Raw genomic sequence first — 9869 nt, 5'->3', positions numbered from 1 at the left:
ATCACCTGAGGTCAGGAGATCGAGACCAGCCTGGCCAACATGGTGAAACCTTGTCTGTACTAAAAATACAAAAAATTAGCCGGGAGTGGTGGCAGGTGCCTGTATTCCCAGCTACTCAGGATGCTGAGGCAGGAGAATCACTTGAACCCGGGAGGAGAAGGTCACAGTGAGCCGAGATTGTGCTATCGCACTCCAGCGTGGGCGGCAAGATGGAAACTTCATCTCAAAAGAAAAAATAAATAAATATGAGTTACTCAGAGAATTTTTGTAGAGCAGGCTGAACAGACTAAGACAACTATTCCCATAACCTCCCTTTCCCCAAACACCTGTTGCCTTTCTACTAACACACCTGCTAAAATTGGGCTCACCTGCAGTCAATTTGCTGAGCTTGCTCCGTCTTGTTTTAGACCATCACTCAAATTTTCTCTCAGAATCTTTTGAGTCAATCTCAGATGGTGTGGTCTTTTTCTAACTTTTTATTTTGACATACTTTTGGATTTATAGAGGAGTTGCAAAGATAGTACATTGAGTTTCCATATATGCTTCACCCAGCTTCCACTAATGTTAACATCCTACACAACCAGTGTACATTTGTCAAAATATAGAATCAACAATGGTGCAATCCTGTCAACCAAGCTCCAGACTTTATTTGGTCTTCATCATGCTTTTCCACTAATGTACTTTTTATTTCTTCTAGGATTTGATCCAGGATGCCATTTTGCATTTAGGACACGGTTAATGCACAGATATGAGCTCCACAATCCCATTCCAGTTCTAGCCTAGAAAGTATAATTTATGCCTTGGGATATCCTCGCTAATATCACTCTTTGTATAAAATTTACCACCCCCCCATTCCAAGTTTATACGTTTTACAAGACTCAAATCAATAATCACCACTTGTAAGAAAGCCTTTCTTTTGGAAACTTCAATGTTACTGCTTTCTACATGGAATTACTTGGCTTTTAGGGATGTATTTTATATCATATCATCAGCCTTTAGATGTCTTTTGTATCCATAATGTGGATTTTAAACCAATACTTTAAAATGCACATCTGTCCAGGAAAATATCACTGAGGCACATTGGATCCTCCAGGTTTTACAAGGTCTACATAGTCCAAATAGGGAAATTGTAGAACTGGTTATGGTTTTATATTCTGTCTGAAATGGTGAGAAAAAATGATATCAGCCTGTAAATAATACAGGTGCCACCTTATTTGGGCAAAGAAAAAAGTATAAAATAAGCAGTTGTGGGACACACAGTTATGTATAGTTTTTTTTTTAATTTTAGGATTTAAATCTATGATTCTCATTATGAGTTGGAACCAATTAGTGGGTAGTGACCAGCGTTTTGTAATGGTCAGAAAGGTTTGAAAAATGTGTTTATGTGTGTAATTAGAAATGGATCAATATGAGTAAATATGTGAGCAGCAGGGACTCAAACAATATTTGATTTGGAACTTAAATATTTTATCTTTTTTTTTTTTTAGCTAAAAGAATCCACCAAATGTGCCTTAGAACAGGTTGATTTAGGTGATACAGTAGATACGAAAAAACTAGTGCAGCCCCTCAGCTCTTCAGGCACCATGCCGTGCTGTCCCATCCCCAGGAAAGTGATGCAGTGAAGCAGTAATGAACTATGTCAGAATTTTCTCCAGCTACATCCATCTTTCTAACTGGAAACAGGGTTTTTGCATTTGTTTTTCTTCTGTCTGAAATTCTATGCCCCAGATTATTCCAAGCATTCTGATCTCAGCTTAAGTGTGACATCAGGACCAATGTGCCTGAGTTGACTCAGTCAATCTCTATCATATCCCCTTGGCTTATTTTCTTCGTGACCCTTTTCACTATAAATGGTATTAGTAGCCCCAGTGTTGGGGATGAGTGTAGGTAGAAGAGAGGGCAGCCCAGGATCAAACTCGAATTACCCAACTGACAAGTGCAGTCTGTGAACAGCAAAGGACAAAGCAGGAGGTGAGTGAGTAGCGAGCAGTGAATCAGAATGCAAGAGAGGGGCAAACAGGCCTGGAGGACTGTGCCTATCATGAACTAACAGGCAGGGACCTTGGTTTCAGTGGATTTTCTGCAGGGTACTGATAAAGCTTCACCACTGCTGAGAGTCCTTTCTCTAATGAATGCAACCAAGGAGTAGGTATCCAACGGGGTTCTGGGTGTACCTTTATTCTTTCCTTTTTTTTTTTTTTTTTTTTGAGTCAGAGTCTGGCTCTGTCCCCCAGGCTGGAGTGCAGTGGCACCATCTCAGCTCACTGCAAGCTCCGCCTCCCGGGTTCAGGCCATTCTCCTGCCTCAGCCTCCCGAGTAGCTGGGACTACAGGCGCCCGCCACCACGCCCGGCTAATTTTTTTTTTGTATTTTTAGTAGAGACAGGGTTTCACTATGTTGGCCAGGATGGTCTCGAACTCCTGACCTCGTGATCCGCCCACCTCGGCCTCCCAAAGTGCTAGGATTACAGGCTTGAGCGACCGCGCCCGGCACCTTTATTCTTTCCTTAAGAAAGAGTCAAGAAAAAAAAAAAGAGTCAAGAAACCCCTGTCATGGAAGGATGCTGAAAGTACGTCTTGCTGGCCCAACCCCAGAGTGCTTTAGGACTTGGAATGGGTCTCCCCTGTGCCTTCTGGGGTATAACCCCTAGGAAGGGATTCTCCTTCCCCCAGCCCCTAGGGTTTCACCCAGAAAGGTCAACCATACATTTCAAGAAGGGAAAGTGATTTTTGAAATTGTCATAGAAAAGAATTCTCAAATTCCAAGAGAAAATATTTTCAGCTCTGGTTCCGTCTTGGACCACATTCCTGAGTCCTTTTTCTGAACTCTTCCCCTGTGTGAAGCCCCATTTCTTTACCAGCATCATATTTTTACTGCGTGAGTCCTAGTCCTGTGGGTTAAATCTCTTTAATTGCCTAAATATTCTTTTCTTTCCTGTCTCTGTGTCTTCCTTGTGTTTCTTTTACCTGCAAGCCTTTTCACAGGTCTATTTCAGGATATCAGATTGTTATTTTTGTTAATATGTTTTTCCCACTTACAGTGTGTTCAGAGAGAAAGTAAAATTATATATTTAGTATCTTTTCAATGTTACCACTTTAATTATTTCTTTTTTTTTTTTTTTTTTTTGAGACGGAGTCTCGCTCTGTCGCCCAGGCTGGAATGCAGTGGTGCAATCTCGGCTCACTGCAAGCTCCGCCTCCTGGGTTCACGCCATTCTCCTGCCTCAGCCTCTCCGAGTAGCTGGGACTACAGGCGCCCGCCACCACGCCCAGCTAATTTTTTGTATTTTTTAGTAGAGACAGGGTTTCACCGTGTTAGCCAGGATGGTCTCGATCTCCTGACCTCGTGATCCGCCCGCCTCGGCCTCCCAAAGTGCTGGGATTACAAGCATGAGCCACTGCGCCCGGCTTAATTATTTCTAATAACATTGAATGGCTTATGCTTTCTCAAGCAAAGGGTTCTCTAGGCATTGATATGCCCCCGTATAGAAGTGCCCAGGTCTCTAAACTGACTCTTCACATCTAATTTCTTATCTTTCCAATCCATCATTTTTATTGCAACCACCTATTTTCCTAAAACACTGATGAGATCGTATCTTTTGCCTCTGTTAACAATTTTTAATGGATTCTAAAGCATACGTACCCACACCCCCCGTCCAAACACTTTAGCTTTTTTTTTTGACAACCACACTAATCTGGTTCCAATCTCTTTTTCCGCTTTTCCCGCTAAATATTAAACTATGCCAGAGGTCTTCAATCTATGGCAGATGTTCCAAAGTTGGCCTGCCATGACCTATGAAAAGTTTTTACATTTTTAAATGTTTGAACAAAAAATCAAAAGAAAAATAATATTTCATAACATTAAAAATTATATAAAATTAAAAGTTCAGTAACCATAAATAAGATGTTATTGAACAAAGCCATGCCCATTCCTTTATCTATGAGATATATCTGCTTTTTTTTGTTTTCTTCTAGATGGAGTCTTGCTCTGTCACCCAGGCTGGAGTGCAGTGGCGCAATCTCATCTTACTGCAACCTCCACCTCCCGGGTTCAAGCTATTCTGCCTCAGCCTCCTGAGTAGCTGGGATTACAGGTGCCCACCACCACGCCTGGTTAATTTTTTTGTATTTTTTAGTAGACATGGGGTTTCACCATGTTGGCCAGGCTGGTCTTGGATTCCTGACCTCGTGATCTGCCCACCTTGGCCTCTCAAAGTGCTGGGATTACAGGTGTGAGCCACCGCACCTGGCCATGTCTGCTTTTTTGCTACAATGGTAGAGTTGAGGAATTGTGACACAAAATCTAAAATACCTATTATCTGGCCCAGAAAAAATTAATTGACCTCTGAACTATTCAATCTTATGAGTAGGTCTAGCTCTTTTTGCAAAAATTCTGCTGTTATGTAGCATTAGGACAGAGCCAGTTATTCCATTTTATCACAGTCACTGCAAGTGGCGAGACAGACACCCCCAGGTCATCCTCCCACACTGGAGTCTCATCCTCACATGGCTCTGTACATTTCCTGGGATGACCCAGGCTCAGAACCCTGCAGAATCCCCCAAATTCTTCCTCTGTGTCTTCTGATCCCCTTGGCAGTTATCAACAAAATATTTTGCATCCCTAAATTCTTCATCTTTTGGTCCTAACCGACTCGAGAATGTGGCTTCCCCTGAAGCAGGGTCGAGTAGAGGCTGCTTTCTCTTTAGGTGTCACCCGCACGGGTAAGTGTTGTTCCCATTGTTCACGCTTGACCTTTCTGCTGCCTACACCTGTCACCAGGCAGCGCGTCGGCAGCTGAAGCTCTCAGATGACACTGGCCACCACTTGCTTTTGAGGCAGTCACATGTAAGTGCCCGGTGCTAATCTCACATCCACATGGATCCTTCTTCTGATAGATTGTTCTGGTTTTTTTTGTTTGTTTGTTTGTTTGTTTTTTTTTGTTTTTTTTTTTGATGGAGTCTCTGTTGCCCAGGCTGGAGTGCAGTGGTGTGATCTTGGCTCACTGCAACCTCCACCTCCCGGGTTCAAGCGATTCTCCTGCCTCAGCTTCCCGAGTAGCTGGGATTACAGATGTGCACCACCATGCCCAACTAATTTTTGTATTTTTAGTAGAGACGGGGTTTTACCATATTGGCCAGGCTGGTCTCGAACTCCTTGACCTCAGGTGATCCACCCACCTTGGCCTCCCAAAGTGTTGGGATTACAGGCATGAGCCGCCATCCCCGGGTGATAGATTATTCTTGACGTCCTTGCCTTGACATCCTCAGCTACTAGAGGGTCTGCACTCGTCATTATCTGTAACTGTACCTCATTCAGATTCTCAGTTAAAAGCATCCAGCTCTGTATCTCCCAGGCTTCCTGTCTCACTTCCAGCACTTCCACCCCACAATCTGCCATCCAGGGACCCGGAATCCGGTGGCCCGATTTTTTTCACTGTGTCTTAACTGCTCAAGTCTTTATTTCCTATCTGACCTGCCTTGGCTTACCTGGCCCATCATTTTATTAATTCCCTTACATGTACAGTTTATTTATTTATTTTCTCCTGCCTCAGGTTTGTTTGTACAAACAGCACAGGAGGACCCTAGCCCCATGCAGATGGTAGCCCAGGGACGGGGGTGGGGGGTCGCACCAGTCCTTCTGTCCTCACGTTGGCAGAGATATCTACTCTGAAGCCTTCGTAGGGGCCTGGGCCCCTTTGGGAGCCTGAGCTGGAACTGAAGCTGGGGCTGCAGACTGGGCCTTGGTTTGATCCTTGGCTTTGGCCTTCGGCTGGCACAGCCTGAGCCCCTTGGCAATACGGGCACGAGCACGCTTCCCAAGCTTGGGGTGGGCAATGTAGGCAAGTCGATCGAGCTTGCGGCTGACACCCTTTGGGATCTTGGGCTTAACCTCCTTGGGCTTTTTGAGGGCCTTGATAGCCTCGGCACGTGCACTCATGGCCTTGGCACTGTTGGCCTGCATCTTCTTTAGGCCCTTCTTGTGTGCTTCTTGGCAAAGTGCATGTTCCTCAGGAACTCGGGGTCCACCCCCTTAAGAGATTCATATCTTTGTGATCGGGGTTTCTTGATACCATTTCTGTGTCATTTTTGGGACTGGTTGTGTGTGGTGTGGTTCTTGGACTTGGCCATGTCTGCACCTTAAGCCACAGCTCCCGAAGCGCCTAGCCACGTACAGTTTATAATCCTTTATCCCAAGCTCTAAGGGCACAAATGATTCCAAATTCAGATTTAAAAAAATTGTAGGAAGATAATCAGTTCTACTGTTATGTAGGTTCACTGAAGATGATTCTCAAATAAGTGGGATCAGTAAAGGCTCTAAATAGCTTCGTGTCTATTCAGGCGAGTTTCACTGCCAAATGAGTTTTGGATAACCACCAATAGCCAGCTTGTATTTTCAAAGCTCTTTTGGATTTTGGAATTGCACATAGAGATTGTAGACCTGGACCTTAAACTTCCTTGCACCATTTTCAGTCCATTTACTCCCCAGTAAAGCTGCCAGCCTGATTCAATGCAACTCTGCCACCTCTGAGCTTGCATCTAAGCAGCTGAACAAAATGTACAACTAAGAGTTTCCCATGCAATCATAACCAGCAACTGCGGGTGGACCCTTAGTCATGGCGATGAAAGAGTCTCACCAAGCCTCAGAGATTCTCGCTGCCCTCTAGAGGCACCCACAGTGCTTGTGGAGATGCCTTCGGCTTCCTAACAGAACAGTACACTCACGCCTGCACGATTTTTGTTTTCTTTCTTTACATTATGGTGAAGGAATTATGTTGATTCAAAAATGTGTGTGTAGGTAGGTTAAATAAACTATTATTTTATTTTCACAATAGTAGCAAGGGTGTTAAAAGTATGTGTTATAAAAAGGGTCATGGGCTGGGCACGGTGGCTCACACCTGTAATCCCAGCACTTTGGGAGGCCGAGGTGGGCGGATCACCTGAGGTCAGGAGTTTGAGACCAGCCTGACCAACATGGAGAAACCTCGTCTCTACTAAAAATACAAAATTAGATGGGTATGGTGGCTCATGCCTATAATCCCAGCTACTCAGGAAGCTGAGGCAGGAGAATCGCTTGAACCTGGGAGGCGGAGGTTGCAGTGAGCCGAGATCGCATCATTGCACTCCAGCCTGGGCAATAAGAGCGAAACTCCATCCCAAAAAACAAAAACAAAAACAAAAGGGTAGTGGGTCTCATGGGGTTGAGGACCACTGCCCTAGTCAATTTACTTCCTCATGATTATTTCATACTGCTGCCTCTTCTTCTTCCCAGTCCTAGCAGCTAAGTGCCTTACTGCATTGAGAAATAAAAACAGAAGAGAACCCCTGTGCACCGCCCAGCTCCCCTGCCTCTATGTGCAGGAGCTTTGTGCCTACCTGGTAACATGCATGAGCTGGCTGGGCTTCCCTCCAGAGCTGCCCCTTCACTGATCGCTGCGTGCCCCTTTCTCCACATTACTCAAGGATGATGTTCAGTTATCCCACTCCTCATTTTGACTTCCCCCTCTCAACGCTGAATCATCCCCATTGGCATACAATGCTGCGATGGCATGAATCTTAAAAATAATATCCTTGATCCCACATCCTCCTCTAGTTACTTTGCTCACCCAGTCCCTTTCATTGCTCCTTTTAATATACAACTCCTGAAATATTCTCTTCCTTTGCTACTCAAATTGTGATCCGCCAATGACATCAATGTCACCTGCCATTGTGGTAGAAATTCAGACTCTCAGTTTCCACCCAGGACCTATAAATCAGAAACTGCACCCCAGCAGATCTCCAGGATTCACAGTGACGTTAAAGTTTGAGAAGCCCTGAGCTGTGGTGCCGATTTTCCATTCTCCTTGCATATTTCTCTTGAATCCACTTTAATAAACCTTTTCTTTCTCCCCTTCATGGAAACGTCTGTGCTCCCAGTCACCACATCGCCTCCACAATGTGAATCCGAAGGTCAAGTTTTGTTGTTCATCTTGCTGGATCTGTGCATCCTTTGACATGGTTGAAATCTGCATTTCTGGTGCATCATCACCTTCAAGGCCATTAACCAGGTTGTGCAGGGGCAGAGTCCTTGAGCCTCTTCTTTCCTCCACTTCCTCCCTAAGTGGTCTTACCTGGTTCTATGGCCTTTCTTACTGTCTATGGATATGGCTCCTCATGTTTCCTATTTCAAGCCTTAGTTCAAATACAAACTACTCATGGGAACATTTACAGATTCTCTTGGCCGATATCAGTCACCCTTCCTTCAAAGTGATTATTTTCCTTATCTTGTACTTCTAGTTTCTCACTTTTTCCATTTTACTTTGTATTTATTTGTAAGCTCCTTGACAACAAAATCCATGTCATATTCATCTCTACATACCCACATTTCATCCGTTTATACACATATAAACATTTATTCTCATGTTACAAGTGCTCAATAAGTGCTTATCAAAGGAAATATTCCCTCCTTTCCAGGAATGAATGATGAGTTTTAATGTTCTACAGATAATTTTCTCCTGGATCATGGAAATCTATGCTGACTGTCTGCCCTGTGTGCCGATAAGCCAACCCTTATGCAGGCAGTCTCCATCAATCTTTTTTTGGAAAAAGCTAAAAATGATGACAAAACAGGAGGTAATTGTGCACCACTGTATCTGCAAAGTGGCCTTTACAGACACCCTCAGTGAGACCCAGGGAACGTGGAACACACAGCTACAACTCTGAAGAAAGCGGTCTGCAGAGCAAATCATGACAAAGAGATCATTAGAACCTCTTCTTTCAGACCTTTCTGAGGCCGGCACCTTCTTGTCATTTACATCTCAGCTCTAATGAGATCACTCCAGAGAGGCTTTCCCTAGCTACCCTATCCCAAGTAGCGCTTCTTAGTCCCATTCTATTGCATTATACTGTTTTATTTTTGTCATTTACTTTTGACTCTCTGAAATTATTTATTTTTTGTTTTTATTGTTCATTTCCTACTCTTTTGGGGTCTGAGCTTTGTAGCTGCAGGGACCTTGCTTGTCTTGTGTGTTCTATGCTTATCAGTAAACAGTACACAAAACAGTGCCAAGTATGTAGTGTGTGCTTAGTAAATATTTATTGAATGAATGAATGAATGTAGCTTGAGAACACTGGAAAGGTTCTTTGGCCCTGAACCCCATCTTCAGACAATTGAATTATAAATCTTATATTAAAACTTGGTAGGCCAGAGGCGGTGGCTCACGCCTGTAATCCCAGCACTTTGGGAGGCTGAGGTGGGCAGAACACTTGAGGCCAGGAGTTTGGGACGAGCCTGGCCAACATGGTGAAACCCCGTCTCTACTAGAAATACAAAAATTGGCTGGGTGTGGTGGTGCGTGTCTGTAGTCCCAGCTACTTGGGAGGCTGAGGTGGGAGCATTGCTTGAGCCTGAGAGGTGGAGGCTGCAGTGAGCCGAGATTGCAGCACTGCACTCCAACTTGGGTGACAGATTGGGACTCTGTTGCAAAAAAACAAAAACAAAAAACAAACAAACAAAAAACTTGGTGATGAGAAGATACGGAGAAAGGGGAAGAATACTGACTGCCTATGAAAGGCTTAGAGATAAGTCTTTTAGAACTTGAAATGGTGGCTGGGTGCAGTGGCTCAAACCTGTAATCCCAGCACTTTGGGAGGCTGAGGTGGGCAGATCGCCTGAGGTCAGGAGTTCGAGACCAGCCATGGCCAACATGGTGAAACCCCATCTCTACTAAAAACACAAAAATTAGACAGGCGTGGTGGCACACGCCTGTAATCCCAGATACTCGGGAGGCTGAGGCTGCAAGAGAATCTCTTGAACCCAGGAGGCAGAGGTTGCAGTGAGCTGAGATCATTCCACTGCACTCCAGTCTGGGCAATAGAGTGAGACTCTGTTGC

The 9869-nt window shown here is 44.4% G+C and overlaps 1 pseudogene; it reads right to left on the bottom strand.

Annotated features, from left to right (window-relative positions):
• Nucleotides 1-5602: 5602 nt before the first annotated feature.
• Nucleotides 5603-6134, bottom strand: LOC129480365 (large ribosomal subunit protein eL29-like; annotated as a pseudogene).
• Nucleotides 6135-9869: the final 3735 nt, after the last annotated feature.

The sequence above is a fragment of the Symphalangus syndactylus genome, chromosome 4, assembly GCF_028878055.3.
Source record: "Symphalangus syndactylus isolate Jambi chromosome 4, NHGRI_mSymSyn1-v2.1_pri, whole genome shotgun sequence".
NCBI classification, from domain to species: Eukaryota; Metazoa; Chordata; class Mammalia; order Primates; family Hylobatidae; genus Symphalangus; species Symphalangus syndactylus.
The sequence above is the reverse complement of the archived record's forward strand: the minus strand, read 5'-3'. Positions and strand labels throughout refer to the sequence as shown.